The sequence below is a fragment of the Epinephelus moara genome, chromosome 11, assembly GCF_006386435.1.
Source record: "Epinephelus moara isolate mb chromosome 11, YSFRI_EMoa_1.0, whole genome shotgun sequence".
Classification (NCBI taxonomy): Eukaryota; Metazoa; Chordata; class Actinopteri; order Perciformes; family Serranidae; genus Epinephelus; species Epinephelus moara.
The window spans coordinates 21,327,477-21,347,731 of NC_065516.1; the positions used below are offsets into that span (position 1 = coordinate 21,327,477).

Consider the following 20,255-nt stretch of genomic DNA (forward strand, 5'->3'; position numbering starts at 1 on the left):
TGTTGTTGCTGCTGAGTCAGTTTGACATCCTGGATATATCCTTCAAACACAGACTGCAGACCCCTCTGTCTGCTTCTCCCTGGAATCACTGTTTCATTGTTCCAAAAATATGATGAGATTTCTTCAGGGAGTGCAGTTAGTTACAGTGTGGGCTCCATGCTTACTCCGACAGCTTGTCGGACCATCACAAAGGGGCGGGGCTTAGCAAAAGGTCAATTTGGGCCTTATTTTTAGATAAATTAATTTAATGCCCTTTTAAAGCTTATTTATGCTCAACGTTAGTTACGGAGACGGAGACAGACGGAGCCTTCTGTCTGTACTCTGCATTCATTTTGACCAAATTTGTGCATGTTTCCTGAAAACTTACAGATATGAATCGGTAACATATAATCAAATATAGCAATAAAAAAAAAGTTGTGAAAACGATTTTCCTTCCACTTGTCAGGATGAATATAATGGCTACACAGACCACCACAGCCTACAACGCTACCTCCTTTTAAAGGTACAACATTACTGCCTCCACTGCTGCCTCGTTTGTTGTTACATGAAACTTTTGGCTGTCTACTCTAGTTCCATTTATCTGTACGTTTGAATTGGATGCATCTATTTTCACATGTAAAGGGAGCGTATATTAGCCTTAAGAGTTTTTAAGGATCAGCTGTAACCCTGTATAGGAAATTTAATTAGCTTTGCCATTGTTACTGCAGGTCTGCTTTAAGCTATGTGCGTGCACTGCATCAGCTATATTATGTTGGGAAGAATAAATACTGGATTAAAACTCCAAACACACACTCTACATTAGATGAGTCATACTGAGGATGAGAAAAAAAGTATTTTGCACTCGACCCCAAAAATAGTACCCACATTCTGATAGAGTGGGACAAATGCTCAGTGCATTAATAAAACTGTAGTCCATTTCAACTATCTGCAACCAAACTCAGCTAATGCAAACTATTATTTTGAGTCCACTGAGAAAATGGTGTTGTAAGAGCTTCTGGCAATGCAGAACTCCTAGAAGACATATTCTAGCCAATACCATCTGAACTGTAACCTGTAAAGCAACACAACCTCACAGAAAGAACGGTGGTTTCAACAGTAAAGCTGTTTTCCATGCAAGATGGATGAAAACAGCAGACCAACGGGACTATTGGATGCAGCTCTCACTTTGACAAAACGTTTGGATCTGGACACTACCGGGCGCAAAGACGAAGAAAAGTCAAGCGAGAGCTGTGTGGAAATGGGGCAGAGAGTTTAACTGACTTCTTCTCACACAGTAATAAATGTTCAAGTCAAGGAGACCCTTAAAACGAAACTTTGCTCAAAACTGAATTCAGACCTTTAAACAAAGTTCTCACTGTGTGGCTTATCTGTTGGCAGTGGAAAAATGCCTGAAGGTTTTTCTATCAAAACCACCATCAATGCTCTCCCCTTATAATGAGAGAATTCAGCTAAAAACCAGCTGAGAATACAAAGCATATTCAGGGAGCACTTATCCCAGTTAATAGCTTAGATGGGCACACGAGCCAATAAAACAACCACTGCAGGAGGGGGCATGTGGGATTGTTTTCATGGACACATACAGAACAAGCCTAATCTTTTTTTTTTTAATTATATAAAAGAAAAAAAATAAAGTTTTTTCCCACAATATGTTTGCATCTGCATCTTCTGCGTCTAATTGACACATTGCACAGTACAGTTGCGTAAAAGGAGAGCTGGCTGAGGCTATGCTTCTCACCTTGGTTTCAGTCCAGAGAGTCCCTCAGGCCATTGCTTCAAGACGGTAATGCTAGGAAACCTTTAAGCATCATCCGCGTCTCCCTGCTGGAAGAAATAACAGCAAAATTGGGATGTACAGTACATAGTGTGAATCAGCACAACTCTCATCACAAGGGTAGAACAGTGTATAGTACGGGAATGCTTCAAGATTGTACTGTGCAATGTGCTGTGCTATTTCTGTACCTCAATATTTACAGTGAAGATGTAATAGTATATTTAGGGCTGCAACCAGGTTGTCTACAGTATCACACACTTAAATTGAATGCTGTTAAAGACCTTTTCAAGATTATTTTTAATCAAACTTAAGGCTGATTATTGGACAAATTTTCTTTTTTTAAGCATTGCAGGTCAGTGTAAAGTAGTATATATGTGGTCAGGTGCACAGGAAGGTTTCATGTAGCAATGTGGTTACTAGAGTGACTTAGCTTAATCTATATTTTGCCAACAGGTATGTGCAAGTATAAAGAAAAATAAAACAATATTAGGTTCAATGGCAGATTTAAAGATTTGTAACGACAGAAATTTTGACTTTCATGTACAAGAGCTTGACTCCTTTATACAGAAGTAAATTTAAAAATGAATAAATCAGATTAGATAAAATGTTTGTGGCAATTAAGACCAAACAATTTAACTATTTATTGATTTAAACGCCTCCCTAGTGTGGTGGTTAGAGCACTCGAAAGGCAGGGGTCGACGTCAGCAAAGGCATNTCAATGGCAGATTTAAAGATTTGTAACGACAGAAATTTTGACTTTCATGTACAAGAGCTTGACTCCTTTATACAGAAGTATAGTGTGGTGGTTAGAGCACTCGAAAGGCAGGGGTCGACGTCAGTGTGGTGGTTAGAGCACTCGAAAGGCAGGGGTCGACGTCAGCAAAGGCATACGGTCACAAGAGGTTCCCACCGCCAAATCAAACGGAATCAGATTCCTCAAGGAGGCTTCAGGATAAGAGAGTAACTCCGGAATCTGAGCCAAGTCCTCAATGAGGGCGCATCTCAAGCCCGTTGTAGACGGGAGGTTCCAGATGCAAAAAGCGGATTCATTTATTGATCTGATGTTTATATAATTTAATTTAAGACTTCTAGAGGAGCTGTAGACAATCTGGCTGCAACTAACAATTGTTTTCATTACTGACTCATCTACTGATTACTTTCTTAATAATCATTTGGTCCACGGTGACGACTGTGCGTGAAACATTATAAATTGCTTGTCAAACAGTTGCCAACGGTCAACCACCTAGTAGACCATTTCAGCTCTTACTATATTAAATACATTTTTTAACATCTGTATTATGTTTATTCACTGTTGAGGCACAACAATGCTTCAAAAAGGTCCACATTTTGATAACAATGACACCCCACAGTGATGCCACTCCTCACACACACAGCCTTGACTGAGGGACAGCTCCCATCCCAGTCTCATCAGAACAGAAAACCTTCAAAGAACTACTTGGAGAAGGATCCTCCTGCAAGGATGCTTCGGTGTGCTTGGGCAAAAAGGATTTTAACCTTATGCTGTCCATGTTTTATCAATAATCCACACAAGAAGCAAAGTAACTGTTATCTCCTGCAGTGAAAGCTGCATGAGATTTGCATAGAAAATGATTAAAAACAAACAAATCATACTGGGAGTTCTCACAGCCAAGCCCCACTGAGTAATGTTTACTGACTCATGAGTTTCAATACACAGTTGATAACAGCTAATTAGAAAGAAAACAAGTTACTTCAACACAAAGTGCTGTACTTTTGTATTATGAGTGTAATGCAGCATGTGCACTGAAATGTCAAACCATTTTCAACCAGCCAACTTGGTGTAACTGTTACTGTGCTTCGAACACACAACAAGTCATCTCATCTAGCGCCAACTGTTTGCATTAAGTTAGTATGGAGCTGCACGTTAAGTGTCTAAAGGGTCCTTTCATCTCCGCGGGGACCTCAAAGCCTATTACATCGTGGAACACAGTGTGTGCCTTTTTAATCACGGCACACAATTAATTAGACAGGAGAAAAGTTTCAATTTTAAATCATATTCCCATTTGGATAATTAGAAAATGCAACTCAAAAGAGGACTCTGCAAGGCGACTTGGCAGTGTTGGAAAAAGCTCCCATAGAAAGGTTTCCGTGGAGGAGCGGACCGTCTTGTACTTCACGTAGCCTGATGAAGGGAGAGCTGGCCGGCCCCTCTTGGCCTGGGTGATTTCTCCCAAATAACTGCCAAGTGAGCCAGCTGAGGAATGCACTCACGTGATGTCATGTGCTGACATAACTGGAGAGTACGGTAAACCGATTCCCCTGTTGAACCCTGCACAAGTCCACTGCTAGAAGCTAGGCAGCAGGTTGATATTCAGTAACTACTGCACCCAATATGCTAAAACAGCTGAGATCTGTGATGACTCAGGGACTGTGACCACATGTACAGTTCAAACACAAAACTCTTTTTTGCATCTGTTTGGGACTAAACATCAAGTACAGATAAAGTATAAAATATCTGACATGTCCTGAACGCTACAGTCAATCTCTCCTTGTTAATGAAATTTCACGACTTCATATTTCTCAACTCCACCTTCCTCTTTTCCCTTTCCTGCGTGGCTCTTAGTTCTCATCCTCCGGAGGAATTTCCTCTGAGCTTTAATGCTGTCACATGCTCAGTCTCAGTCCGGCCCTTGATCTGGGGACTGAGTGACAGAATAATGCAGGGTGTGAAAACACTCCATTGAGCGAGTTTAGCGGTAATTATTTTTAAATATCCAAACTGGATCAAAAAGTGATAGATTTTTGCAACGAGGGGAGGCTTTTCTTTGTTTATGAATTTAATTGCTCGGAAGATCCACTTAATGATAGTGATTTCCTCTCTAAAAATCAATCAGCAGAACAACAGGGAGAAACAGATCACAGATATTCATCATGCAACACAGAAATATATTGTTCTACAAGCAAAATGAGGAGCCTGTGCACATCAGTCACTTTCACTGACTGCTGGGGAAGTAGCCTGATGCCTTTTTTATCTCATCTGATTAACATACTTTGTGTAAATTAAATGCCCCATGTGAGTGCGTATGGGCAGTACTCACTGAGTGTATCAAACCAGCTCTCACATATCAGAACAGCTGAGCCATGCCAACACTTCCTGTGATATTAAGGGTGGGGACCTGCTGGTGACATTAGTGGTGTGATACAAGACCAGTAGCAAGTCACACCAGAAGTATGCATGCACATATGCCTGCACGCAACTGTGCAAATCATCCCAGCAGAACACCTCCTCGGGAAAGACTTGAGGAGCTTTCTATCCTTAAAGGGCTGTTCTACTTGGCACAGCAGTGTTGAATGACACATGGTGTAACCTAAACAAAAACACACAACCCTGCCAAGACTGTCACCGAGCTTCAGCAGCAACATTAATTGAGTTTCATGTTACCCTGAATACTGGCGTGACACGATCGATAAAGCTGGTTGTAAATTAAAGCGGAGCCTGTTTCAAAAAAATAAAAGCCTCAATACAAATATGAAAAGTTGCAAAGGTGGATGAAGCCAGAGAAATAACCTGACACAGGATCATGGGAGTGTTTCATTCGCCAGATACACTCACAGTCCAACCATCTGTTGGTATTTAAAGGGAGGTCAAAGATCATTGGGTTAAAAGTTCAAGCTCCCCTTAACCAGAGTGCGGCCAATTAAACCGTAACTGGTAATAGGCAGTTATGTTACATAGCGCAAAACCTCACATCATCTTTAATGTTTGTGACAAAACAGAATGATGAAGTGATTAGTGAAACTGTAACACTAAACAGAGAAAAACACCATAAAGCGAGTGAATGAATGAACAACAGATTTCACATTCAAGTTCATACAGCTTTGAATGTGTTGTACTAATCAAGACAACTAACATTTCCTTTGACAAAGCTGATTGATCATGGGAGGTGAGCTGAATCGTTGCCTAAAGCCGAACACTGGGAGTAGTTTCTAATCCCGTTTTTCTCCCGGAGTTGGCAATGGGCTGCATCTGAGTAAAAGGCTTTGTCACCCAGGCTGGGCTAACAATACTAATGAGCCGGCTAATCAGGTTCAGATAGGACAAAAGGGTAGATAGTTCATGTGCTAGAAATGACCAAAATGCCCAGGTCACAGAGGGGCTAAACACCAATGGAGCCCCTACTGGGTGCCTTCTGAATGGCCCACTAATGGCCTTCAATTCAATAAGAATCAAGGCTGATGCCTATCCTGATGAAAACACCTGGCTCTTTAGCTCCAGTTACACCAAGGTTTGGTCAAGACCCTCTTCCTAACTAATAATCAATTGATTGCGGTCCCCCCCAGATGGATTCAGATCAATTGATTATTTGCTAAACAAAGATTTCGTCATGTGTATAAGTCACACGGTGACAAAGGTCTACATGTTTTGCCACAAATGGGGCTTGTGACAGCTTAAAAGGTTAAGAAGTATTGTTTTATAAGCAGGTTTAAACCCATGGACTGGCCACGGCACTTGCTATTACAACCTACAACTAACTGCTTCAGTTATGTGTTAGGATGCCCCAGAACAAGGGACTTGATACCCTTTTACGTCAATGGTGATGCTCAATTGCGAAATGACAGGATTGTGGGTGTAACTGCACAACTGTAAAGCACAACACTGGTGAAAAAAGGCACCCATGATCAGGAATATCTTGATATTTATAGAGGAGCTTTCCTCAGTAGGCACAAGGTCTTTTAACAAACCCCTTTTCAGATTAAGACAAGTGAACAAAACACTCTTGGTGTCTTAATCCTCACTTTAATCATTTTCATTTGAAAATGAGTATGACCTTACACTTGACCTGCAAAGTTTAATTTTACCTGCCATTGACAACTTTCTTTTCACCTGACACTGAAAGCATGGTCGTTGCTATTTAGACTCACAATCCAACAAATACAGTATTAGACTTCTGCAGATGAATTAAAAAAAAAAAAAAATAGACCTAAGAGTAAGTTATACCATTTCCCGCCAATATCAGCACGACTGTGCAACAGACATGTTAAAAATAGGAATAGGCAATAGACAGCATTCCTATTGCCAGTAGACCAGAGTAGAGGACACACCTCTGCAGTAGTATGCCTTTCTTATTTGTTTTTTTTTTTTCCTAGTGTGTCACGTTCGATGTCAATGACGGGTCAGAAAACAGGTTAATTAACAGTAGGAGTGGGAATCACTAGAGGCTCCACAATATGACATTATCATGGTACATTATTGTGATTTTAAAAGTGTTGCCATATGCTCAGTATTGCGATAAAATATATTGTGATTTATTGACTGTTTTCAACTGTAAATTCTGTCCCCAAAGGAAAACTCTGACAACATCTGTTTTATCTAATAAGATAAAGTTTTCAGTCGGTTCATCTGACTTAAGCCATATTTTGCAGCTCTCTAGTATCTAACGGACTGAAAGAACAACCGGTTATATTATTCAAGTAGGCTACGTAAAGTTTAATTTGTAAAATTAATAATTTATATACTTAAAAAAACTGATACTTGGCACTGTGTGATGATACGATATTGCCACACAAAAATATCACAATACTATGCTGTATTGATTTTTTCCCATCCCCTAGTAAACAGCAGAAAGCAGCATGGAGGCCAGTGAAAATCTTACTGTGGTTGCTTTTTTAAAAAAAAAAAAAAAAAAATCTTTTACTTTTTAATTCAGTCTATCTCTCAAAACTTGGTGCTGATTAAAATTTTTACAATGGACTAGAGATGCACCGATCCAGTTTTTTCAGTTTCGATACCGATCCTGATGCTGTGGCTTTGGTTATCAGCTGATACCCAATACCGATCCGATACCATGGTTGACCTAAAAAGCTATATACCTTTATGTATGGTAGAACAGAAAAGACCAGAGGCAAAAATAAAAAAAAATAAAAAAAATAAATAACATTAACACATGAAATCAGTTGACAAAAATAAAATTACCATTTGCAAAAAAATGAAACTGTCAATTTCTAATTTCACCATAAATGTAAAAAGGCATATGAAGAAGGAGGCTGCTAAAATTTGTAATATTTTCAATGAAAATCCTGTAGCCTTGATGACATCAACACATACAGAGATCCTCACATAAAAACACTATTTATTACAGTTTGGCACTGTGCCAGAGGATCTCAATGGGCTGTGCTGATGCAGATACAACCCTGTGCCAGGTGCCCTCACATCTGTTGCTCAAATAGCAACAGCCAGCTCCTTCAGCTGAGACCTCGGGGATGGTAAACACAAATATATATGTTCGTAGCTTCCTGGGACTGATATGTTGTGTTGTAAAAAAAAAAAAAGTGAAAATATAAAAAAATGGTGAGTCATAATGTAGCGCACACAGCCATGGAAATGCAGAGTTCAGAAGGGGTGTGGGCAGAGAGAACAATTTGTGTGTACAGCTGATTGCATCATACTTTTAAGATGATATGGAGCTCATCTTGTGACTGGTCTGCATGTCAAGTCCATATCTATTGTGCCTGTGTGTGTGTGTCCACCATCTTTTATTGCCTGTCACAGTTTGTAAGGAATTAGTTCCCGTGGAGGCCCGAGGCCATACAGTGGGAGCAGATTCAGGATAAGGAGGTGCCATGTTAGCACGTAGGGGAGGGGGAGGAGGAGATCAGCTGACACAACTATGTCACTTTATCAGCCAAACACTGAGACAATGTGACAGGCCAATGCTCACATTCAAACGCACATACAGCGTCCGACCAATCTGCAAAACACAACCTAAATATTAGCTCAATTTGGATTTAAATAAGGTAGAAGAAAGCAGATAAGACGGAGAAAGAGGTTCACGGTGTTTGTCTGCTCCTATAAACCAACGTGTGAGAAGGGTAATAATCTGTAGAGCACGTTTAGGGGGATGACTTTTAAACCCCAGCATTACCTGATTAAGAGCGCTGCTGCTCTGACAGTGGAACATGTAATTGGACGAGACAGAGCAAAGAGCAAAGTGAAGCAGCCTTCCCTCCCTCTCGCTGTCATTCTCTCCATTTACACAGTCCCCTGCTGAAACACTCGGTGACAGCCAGGTCAGGCAGACCCTACAACTATGGCTATTTAACCTTTACACAGAAAAGCAAGCCACTGACAGAGCCACGAATAGGAGGTAGACTTAAATCTTTTCAGGTTGAGTTTTCTATGAAATAACTATTAAAAAAATCTAATTTGGAAATGTGTTTATCACCTCTTATCCTTGCTAATGACAGCTATGTTAAGGATTACCAACAGGGTATTGCACAAATGATTAATTTGCGGTGACAACGAGTACACTCCTCTGTTTCTATCCAAACCTGCCACTGACCAGTGATGAAATCCTGCCAGGTCAAACATGACTCTGGTCTTCATGTCAGACACAGTGGCGCCTATCTGCTTGGTATCCCGCTTGCCATGTGAATCTATTACATGTTCTTTGACTCTGTATGATAAATGTGACTTTCTGATATTTGGTTTTCGTGTATTGATGGAGAGATGAACTACATGGTGACCTCAGAGATGACTTAATTTCTTCATCTCCTGTCATCGCTTCTACTCAGGGTCAAAGAACTCCACCCATGCTCGAAGTTTTTAAATTGAGCTATTGTCTGTCAGCTTCTGTAGCAGGAGCATCGGTGTAACATCATGGCTCAGCCTCTCCTGTGTAATCTTCTCTCCAATGAGTGCCTTTGTTTTGCACTCTACTGCCAGATGAGATGGGAGGCGGTTTTGTTTTGATGGCCCACATCTTCAGGTGCCAAAACCACAAATCTCTGGAGTAAAAGCATGAATGGAAGCACTTTGACATGCAAACAAACACATGCACGCTCACACACTCCATGTGGGACAAATATAGGTAATTCGGCTGCTCTCTCTGAGCGGTGGTGGGGTGGGGGGATATAATTAAATTATGCTGAATTTCCGTGCTTGCAACAACTTAGTTAGCATTAATAGCACATACACACAAAAACCAAAACGAGAGGAAAAATGTTAAAAACAATCTGAGAAGTGTGAGCAACAGGAATTAATTCTCACTCTGTTAGCAGAGACAAAATGGCCTTTAGCTTACTAACAAAGTCACCATCATTACCAATTTGTTATAAGGGCTGCCCTTTTAGTGTGGCAGCTGAGCTGACGGCATCTCAATTTTAAAAAGTCATGTATGGTCAGGCAAGGTGACAAGATGCTTTCTTTCCCCTTTTTGCAGCATTGAAAGGACAAAACCTGCCAGATTTTATCTAAATACTATCAACAAAACCCTTAAAACTACCCTTACCCCTACCCTTAAAAGTACCGTCTATATAGTCAAAGACTGACATTGCTTTTGTCTCCAGTACATGCTATAAAACTCCACTAGTATCCAAAAACACATGACAGAGCCGTACTGTTGCATTTAGGTGACATACTCCATCATTAAAGTCAATGCAGCAGGTGCAGCTTATTTCTTTTAGCTGGTCACCGCTGCAAAACAGAGTAAACGCTGAACCTTTGTGTTTGCTTTACCTAAGCGTCTTCAACACTATAAAAATAAAACCTGGGCTCTGTATAAATGGATCCGGAGCGCTGACAGTCTAATTACACCTGACACATCCACTCTCACTGGTCATACCAGAACTACGGTGTGCATCATTAGTTGACTAGTCGATTAAGGGTGAAGTCTATGATTCTTGAGAAAGACTCTTTATGATAGAACTCAAAACTAACACAAATACAAGTGCCTTGTCAGAAACTCCCCGCACTGCCATGGCAGCTGTACAGCCATCTAATCGGAAGCATATATAGGGGAACTCACAGCATCTGCTGCCTGAGGGTAAGTTAGCCTCAAAAAGTAACGTTACACAGGTGAAAACGAGTCATTCCATGGGAGATAATGTGAGTTTTTTTTAGCAGGTATGCAAAGTAATGTAGCCGACGTTATTCAGTGTTTTCCACAGAATTCGTTTTTATTTGTGGTGGCGGAGAGACTCGGACTGTCAGTTAGCCTTCAGTTAGCTGCTGTAGCAACTAGAATTCTGCCAAAGCAAAGCCCAGTGTCGGGGGTCCAATCCCAGGGGGCAGTGACTCCCCGCTGGCCGGACGGACAACTTCGTACTGCTAGTTAGACCAAGCGCTGCCGCTGGCAACTAGCCCCCTGTGACTGCCAATGGTGGGGATCTCCGGGGGCTGCCGTCCGCTCTCCTTCCAGCTAAGTCACAAAGAAATCAGTGTGTGGGAAACACTGGATTTACGTTGCTACCTTCGCTAGTCGGCCAAAAAAAAATACCAGTTGGTTAAACTTATTATTATAATAATTATTATTATTATTTTCATACAATTCATACAAATTAGTTGTTAGGAATATCCCTAGGGAGAATTAAAACTATCAAACAACAACCCATCTGGTGTCAAATTCTAATTACCACCCTCTTAGTTTCAGACAATCTTTAAAGTGTTATTTGTATAGTTATTAACACAGTCATTTATTATGTACAAAAAAACATAGCCTAATATTCTGATTACATCATCTCAACTGAGGCGAAATAGTTGGTGACCTCAGTTCTCTGTCACTGTACACTGAGTGCTTTTGGTTCTACTTGTCCAGTGAGGGAAGTTCAGCGATATCACGGTGGATTTAATGACTAATAGAGGAAACTGTTCCTAGACTACTTGTTAAATTAAATAATAACCTGTCAGATACATTTTAATGTCTATCAGGTAACTTGGTGTAGAGCTGATTTACATGCACAGCATGTTCACCTATTCATACTGGTCGTTTCACTCGCCATTTATGGTTAATTGTGGGAGCTAACAGGGCGTGATATGAGGCTCGTGAACCTGTGCAACATTTTATGCCCTCAGTGATTAATAAAAGGAAAACAAGTACTTCAGCTAATGGGGTTAGGCTTAATTTAGCCATAATATTAACCTACGCTGTACCTGAACTGCACAGTATGGATGGAAAACACAGGTCAGCTAAGGAGATTCCCTACCCCGCTGAAAACAGTAAAGATAAAGCAAGCAAAACCATATTATAGGTCACTGAAGGAACACTGCTGAGTCAGCAGCGGGCCCTGAGACAGAGAGAAAGAGAGGGAGCAATGAGAGAGAGAGAGGGGGGAAAGAGAAATCATGCTGGTCAGAGTTTGACCCTCACAATGTGTACAGAAATGAAAAGCCTGAAACTGAATCCCTACATTCCTCTGGCTTTATGACAAGTGAGTGAGAAATGCTGCTGCTCTGCACATGTCGTTCCATACTACCTCAGCCCGGCCCTGCCATGGTGCCGTTTACCTCCATTCCAGAATAAGATGGTATACCAGATTTTTCTCAGGGGCAGATTCACGCTGCATATTTTTGGACCACCCACCCAACTCCAGCAGGCAGCTTGCTCAATCCAAGTTTTCTCTCCCTCCCTCGGTGCCAAGGATTCCACCCTGGGCAGTGGGAAAGGTGCCAACCACATGCTAGCACCCAGCGCCACAAACACACTGTGGCAGAGGGGAAAGCGATTCACCCACACGTACAAATTGAGACTTCAAAGCACACTCCCCTAACCTTTGTGTACAACTCTAACTCATCATGAATCAATAATGGTGACACCATCTCGCTCCTTTATGATCTACCTTTGTCATTCTTTGAGGGGAGTGGGGGCGTTTTTATTCCTTCCCATAAAACACTTTATAACCTCTATGTTTAAATAAGTACTTTTTAAATTGTATATTTTATTACCACAATGAAATGACTGTGGGAAGCATGAATAAAGATGCGGTACGGAGAACATATTCAAAATAGCACCAGCTATTAGATCGCCCATATTGTACGGCTAAGCAATACCAGCCCCACAACACGAGGGAAAACAGCTGCAGAAGCATTGTCACACAGTCATGTGACCTCTGTTGTCTCCTCTGCTCAAGCCAAACTGGCTGAGGGCACCTTCTTAGCAACGAGCAGCAGACACCACAATATCATTTAGCTTGGGAGATCAATATGCACTTTGCTGTAGCTGACCTACATAAGTGGAGGAGCGTGGACCGTCGAAATCATTGGATTGCCTACGAGCCTCGAGATCCTCGGAGCCCTGGTGGAGTCTCCATGGGAGTAGAGCACCAGGCAGCCTTCGGTGTGATGTTACAAATCTCTGTTTTAAAAAACATTACGGATTCAAATAACTAGCCATATCATTCTAGCACAAACCGACTGCCACAAGGAATTAGCCCAGAACAATCACAGACAAGTCAAGGACACTTCGACAGGGAATTTGTAGAGCCTTAATGTTCCTGAATGTTACGTTTGACAAGCGTACTATTCCATAGCCATTCATCACAGATTCGGGACAAACTATAGGTGTATCCAGGTGTTATCCAAAAGCAAATTTGGGCTCAAGATTATCAGCAAACAAATTTGAAGTAATGGGAACCCCCCCCCTGTTGATCCCAAGCAAATCCGGCAGCACTTCCCTTCAATTTTAAATCGTCAACTCCTTACCAGTCCCTCCAAAACTATGTGTTCTTCTTTTGCATTTGTTGCAGCCTAAAAATGCCACATTTCACGGCAGCTTGTCCAAAAAAAAATTCGATGTTTTGAGGCATTATTTTGCAACAAAACTGCGGTAATGGCTGAAAATTGCAAAAACAGCTGTAGTTTTTATTTGTATAATTCATTTAAAACCAAACACAACTTGTTCCAGTGAGAAAAAACCATCACTGTTCCAAGTGACTTATACTACACTAATGTCACCGCTAACCATGGATATCTAATAAAACTCACCCTCGTTCTTTCAGCATGTGCAACAGATTTAGACGGAAAAGCCTCTGTCATGGTGATCTGTCTGCTGTCAATGCATTTCAGCAGTTGTCTGTGTGTGTTTGTGGTAGAAAAGTGTTTGTCAATCGATGACTTTCATTTGTGTTGGAAAAACAGTTTACCCTCACTTTCACGCAGAGAACCAGTGAACTGGCTTGCATGGTCTTTAGCAGTGATTTTTGTTCGTCAATGTGAGATGCTCGTGTCGCACAAGTCTGCATCTTCACAACCAGTAAACAAGGAATTTAGTTCGGAGATGTCAAGTGTGGTAATCTGCAATGATTAGTCCAGTTTGCAAGGTTGCACAAAATTCACAGGGACTGGTTGATTTTAGGTTAATGCCATGATCGCAACCTCACAACATCCTGGACAGGCTGCTTTAATGACAAGCACTGTACTTGGATAATTTCAGTGCTACAGTTACACCCCAAAAGATCCTGAACAGGCTGCTGTTAACAAGACAAGACCTACTCTTAGCACAAAAAGATGGGAGGGCTGATTTGAGGTCAGCTAAACAACACAATGACAACATGCCTTGAAGCGGAGGGAGCAAACACTTGGGCTCCTCCTCCATGTCCAAAGCCCTCTGAGCTTTCAATCAACCATCTCTGCCTCGCTTTTGACGTCTCTCCTCTGCCGTCTCCCCCCCTCCTCTCCTCTCTCCCTGTGCTGTAAAAACCTGGCCATTTCCCCACAGCTCATCCCTCACGCCCACCCAGGACCTGTCACACTGCTGTTTCCATGACAACGCAAACGCAGAGACAGCAGGGTGAGATGCCCAGTGAGACAAGGCAAACAGATACAAGGGGGAGTGGCGCATCATGTCAAGAATACACTGTGGCGCCGTATACAGCATGTGATGGACAGATAACACAACGTTGTCTGATCTGGTACATCTAAACTTGACGAGACGCCACATGGTTTCTTCTGTGTTTAAGCTGTCTTATCGCTGAGCTGAAGTCTACCTTACAGTTTGGTCTATATCATTTAAGGTTACTTTCCAAAATCCTCTTGAAAGCCCAGATTCCTGCCAGCCTCTCGGCACTGGATGTTGTCATTGACGCTGCTTTTAGAAAAGGAGGAGCCCAGGAGTACCTACACATTAAAGAGCCGTGTGAGACACAGGGTTATGGTGTTGTTCAGGAGCTGGATGTACTAAGTGGCAGAGACGGGGATGTCATTTTCCAGCCTGGTTCAAATGAGTCAACTTAATGTTGTTAGCGAAGAGAAGTGTGTGGAAACAAGAGGAGCAGAGCGGTTAAGTAATAAAACATGATATGTTTGAAAAGGGAATTATGTCAGAATTTAAACAGAAGTTTTCCTGCTGTCATACATTCATCATCTTTAGCAATAGGACAAAATCAAGATTTCTCCAACGTGGCGCTCTTGGATTGAGATGCTAACTGTCAATTAGAAATTTGATAAGATTAAAGATAACCAGTAATGAGTTTAGAGCAGCAACTAATGAGTATTCATTACCGATAAATCTGTTGACAAATTACTTGTTTTTGTCTGTCCACGCCGAAAAGATATTAAATATGCTATCACAGAAGACTAAGAAAAGATTAAAATTGGAATCCACAAGTAGAAAATTCAGCATTTTAGATTCAAATTTGACAGAAGTGATCTAATTTTCAAATTTGTTGCAGATTATTTTTCTGTTCATAGTCTATTTGATGAACTGGCAATCATTTCAGCTTTAAATGAGTACAAACGCCTGGCAGTGATTGTTTTAATACGTGTTCAATTCTTAAGTTCAGTTGTTATGATAATGCCTTAATAAAAATGGGCCAATGCCTGGGGACCTCAGGAGATTTAGGTATATTCACCCGGGCATCTGTGTGTCATGCCGTGCATTCACTCAGGACACACAAAAACAGTATTTCAATTGCATTTACTGAGCAAATCTTTAAGATATCTCGAGATACAACTGACAGATAATGCTCTGTAGCTAGAACTAACTCCTGGTTTTATACGCAAAATTCAAAACAATCAATCAGCATTAACTCAGTTTAATTCTCAGTACAGCCTCTCCCTAAAAATTAACTAACATGAAATTAAAAGCATACAACATCGAGATGACGGCTCACAGAACGCCACAGCAATTGTAATACATCACAGGAAGGCCCTTATATAGGACTACAAGACAATCATATGATTCCATTTGTGTAGTTTTCACAGGTTTCCCTACAAATACATGCTTAAATCACAAAGCATATATCTGACATCAACACAAAAATGTCTTTTAATTCTACATTATATTGGGAAAAATGCATATTAGGCCAACAGTGACAAACAACCCAAAAACTGGCAGCATATGCAACAGAACAAGGGTCAAATGATTACAGTATCACTCAGGTGACGCAACAAAGCGAGCCTATCACAGGGCAAAAGTCAGTGATTACAAGATGAGAGGCTTGTCTCTGAGTGCAACTGGAAAAATACTGCTCTGTTTCATGGAATTATGAACACACATTGAACATGGGGTAGGCAAACCAAAAAAAGAGCTCAGCGACAATATAGAAAGATGGGTTTGTGTGAAGGAAATTACAGGGTTGAATGGAGCCCAGACGGAGGGAAAACAACCAGTGAGCAAGACGACAGCGAGACATAGATGTAGAGATTGTTTCCAACCATGTGACGAGCTGGACATTACTCCGCCACACACCTGTTGCTATAGCTGTGGTTTACAATGTGTTCAGGCGGATAATTACTTCTAAGGTAACACCCCGATAGACTTACTGTGCCAAGTCAGTGTGAGAAAACCTCCAGCCAGTTATCCTTGTATAAACATCCACATACTTGCATACACGCTCACATGAATTCCTCAACTGTCATCATGCAAACAGTCATCCTACTGCACTGTTAAGTCGAAATGACGCAAAATAAAATTATCAGTGTGCCAGCCAAAGGCAAAAGCCTGCTTATGTGAGTCTGAACACAGCCTCCTAGGCTTCGTCCTTAAATAAAACACACAACAAAAGCGGCGCTGCATACTGTAGGAATGCATGCCTCCATCTTTACAGGACTGCATTCCTTGTAGCTAGGAGAGGGCTGTCGCAGGCGTCATATTCATGCTATGTGTCCTCATCTTAACACTCTCAACATTAAAATTAAGTCAGTTGTGGAGAAAATTGTACTTATTGACTTGTCCTGTCTTCCAAGGGCAAATAGCTTCAGCCAACAGCCACAAAAAGAGAATGCGATGTCTTTCACGGAAACTTAAAAAGTCAGTATCTTCAGGCAAAACGCCTTGGAGATAATCCAGCTCAGGCTGACAGGAGTATGTTTAAAGTTGTTAATGGACAACACATGCACACAGGTGTATGTTCCAGATTTTTCAATGCACTGTTAATTAAAGAATATAAACCACATGCCATTGCTGCTCCTTTTAAACTCCTTGAGAGCTTACTGTGCATATGACCAGCGGTGGATCTGACTGAAATCCATCACATCACATCTTCACAATCTTCCCTGAAGTTGCAGCCAAACCGCAGCTGGACAACATGTCATGTTACATCTCATATCAGTGATGTGACACGAGTGCTGTGCACCATCAGGTGGGCAGAGTGATGCAACAGAGGGACTGCTCAACTGGTTCCACGACATGCGTTTCTGCAGCATTACTAAGAGGAGCGTTGACAATCACTGAAATGGCACAAGCTGTCTGCCTGTATAGTCCTGGATCAGTCAAGCAGGAGAGCCCTTAAAAGGAGAGCACTGCACTCTCGTCACAGGCACAACAAAGCAACACACAAGTCAAAGCAGCAGTCCTCCATAATGCATAGCTGCCTTGCATTTCCATGAGCATCTTCTGTGCTCAAGCAACAGTCCTGCCTCTGTTACATCTCCACAGTGAAGCCTGCATGGCTGCCTTGTTGTTGTTGTTATGTCATCTGATTGTGCTAAACATTATTTTAAGTGTGATGACGTTTCTGAGGGAATGCCACAACAAGCTGCAAGCACTGTTTTCCTCTTCAAAGTTAGAGCCACAGCCTGTGTGTCTGGTGTGGACAACTTTCTGGATACTTCTGCCTAATGTTTAGTGGTTAAACGGCTAGAGTGCTCACATTATAGCTTGGCTGCTAACTAGCTTTGTAGTAGAGCACCTCCACAGTGCATGAGAAACATTAGTTCAGCAAAAAAATGAGTCCCTGCACCCCTGAGCAAACGCAGAAATTTGGTCAACTTACCTAACGTAGCAAGTCGCACCGAGCCATGGGTGATACCACAACAAACACGGCTACCAGCCCGCTCAAACACATGGAGGTGAACTGTCCTGACTCACTCGTATATTCTGACAACGACGTCCAAGCAGCCAGACTAGCCCGCAGCTAACCAGCTAGCATGCTAACTACGTTCCTGCTGTACTGGCGAACTTCGTCCGGTGTTGTGTGCACGGTCACCCGCTCACTCAGCACAAAAAACAATGACAATATGAAAGTATTGTGCACGCCATATGTCACTTTACATCACACGCACACGTAGTGGTAGCACAAGTGGACAAAAAGGGCTGACAAACGTTGCAATAACTCGCCCGCAAGCTCGCTGTCTGAGCCGTCTAAATGAGTTTGCTGCAGAAAACACTCCTGACACAGGCAGCGGGCTTAGCCAAGAAGCTAACAATGCTAACAAGCTAACGCCGAAGCGAGAGCCTGTGCCAGACAGACACACAACCGAGATTGAAGCCCTCGCATGGATTTCACCACGAAAACACCACGTCCCGTCGCAACAAGGAGCACCAACACGTGTGGCTACTTACGATTTAATACTTTCGGCCGTGTCCTCGTTGTTAAATCCCGTTTATCAGACGCCGCTCTGACCTTCGCGGTAGTGAAACAACATTTCTGCTGGCTAACTGTGCCGCCATGTTACTCCTGCTGTGCAAACCAATGCTGAGTGTTTATCTGGCTGGTAGCTGCTATCCTCCCCCACACCAAACCACATCACGGGGCTCCAGCAGTATCAACTCACGTACCACCGGGCTCCCTCATCACCCATACGGTGATTTACCTGTTAGGGTGGCATGGTGGGAGACACTTTAATGTGCTGACATTTATTCCTGCAGCCACTGACAGCTCAAACACCACCATGTCACGACTGTCAGCTGCTAATGTTTAAATGTATGTTGTGGTTTTAAAGGTGGGCAAACTATGACCCCCACATCCCAACTCAGGCTTTCCAATGCAGCAGAAAAAACTATATATATTCCCAAATATCCTGCTTACATTTAAGCTCATAAAGATTTAATATTAACCTATAAAATAATGCCTGTGTGCAAAATAAAAAGGCTGGTAAAAAGAAAGTTTATCATCTCAAAGCCACATATCTTAAAGTTAAATTTCAACCTACTTAATTTAAGATACATAAATAACTATATCACTAGTGGTGAGAAAAATGTGCAAGACTTTCCAATAAATCTAATTTTTTGCTCTTATACTAAATAAACAAAAGCTATTAAAACACAAATGACAACCTAACATTACAAGCTTTATAATCCTACAAATAAGCATGCCCTACTTATTTATCCACCTTGATTTACAGTGTGGTCAACTATCAAGGATCAAATAAGCCGGACAGGCGTTTTCTCCTACTTAAAACATGAGCAACACCGCCACCATGTGTTCAGTAGTTGAAACAGCAGCAGGTTGGTTTCTATGTGTTTTCATGAACTAAAGGAAAGACTGGAGAGAAGAGAAACTTCATGTAGACACATTCGGCCACACATGACCAGGTTTTTCTCGCAGTTGCTCCCATTTGTCTGTGTTTACCTAAGGGCGGGACCTGTTCAGGACAGTGCTGCACAGTATACAACAAATATTTGTGTGTTTGAGTGTGTGTAGAGGGCCTTGAAACACCATTCACACGTTCATGTTGAGTTAGTAAATGTACACAGTAACTGAAATGTTTGCAGAATAAATAAAATGTGACATTCATTCATTTTTCCTAACTGCTTATCCTGTTGGGGGTCGCAGGAGTCTGGAGCCTATCCCAGCTGACACTGGGCAAAAGGCAGAGTACACCCTGGACAGGTCGCCAGAGTATCACAGGGCTGACACATAGAGGAGACAAAGTCCCATTCTAGAGATAAACCAATCCAGCTTTTTCAGTTTCAGTATTGATCCAGATGCTGTGGCTTTGACTATCAGCCGATACCCGATACCGATCCGATACCATGGTTGACCTAAAAAGCTATATACCTTTACATGTAGAACAGAAAAGACTAGAGGCATCGGGCACTGATGACTACACAGTTCTTTCCTAAGATAAAATAAAACAAGATGAAACCGATTAATGCAATGATGAACTATTTATTTTTAACAAAAATAAACAATTGTGCATCAGCAGTTGAAATAGTGTGAAATACCTCTACACAGCACATTCTTCGCTCCATGACGCATGACGTAGCTCACGTCGCAATAGATTTATAGGTTGCATTTTCCGATACTCGATCCATCTATTTTGATGATATCAGGGACGATATTCGATCCAGATATCGGATCGGTGCATCCCTAAACCATTCATGCTCACATTCACACCTACAGGCAATTTAGAGTCACCAATTAACCTGCATGACTTTGGACTGTGAGAGGAAGCTGGAGTACCTGGAGAAAACCCACGCTGACACAAGAAGAGCATGCAAACTCTTCACCTTACTTACAGTAGGAGGCAAGAGTCAGAGTTTGAAAGCAAACTATTAAACTTTTTCCC

General features: G+C 41.7%; 1 protein-coding gene across 4 annotated transcripts in view; it reads right to left on the minus strand.

Annotated features, from left to right (window-relative positions):
• Window positions 1-18,452, minus strand: part of ncoa2 (nuclear receptor coactivator 2) — a 69,937-nt gene extending 51,485 nt beyond the window's left edge. For 3 of the 4 annotated variants that reach the window (XM_050057058.1, XM_050057059.1, XM_050057055.1), the window contains exons 1-2: window positions 18,307-18,452; window positions 1,736-1,821 (exon numbers count right to left, since the gene is read on the minus strand). The gene's annotated coding sequence lies outside the window, so the exon portion shown is untranslated. The remainder of the gene's footprint in view (window positions 1-1,735; window positions 1,822-18,306) is intronic. The other variant, XM_050057057.1, reaches the window with a different exon arrangement.
• Between the last annotated feature and the right edge of the window lie 1,803 nt (window positions 18,453-20,255).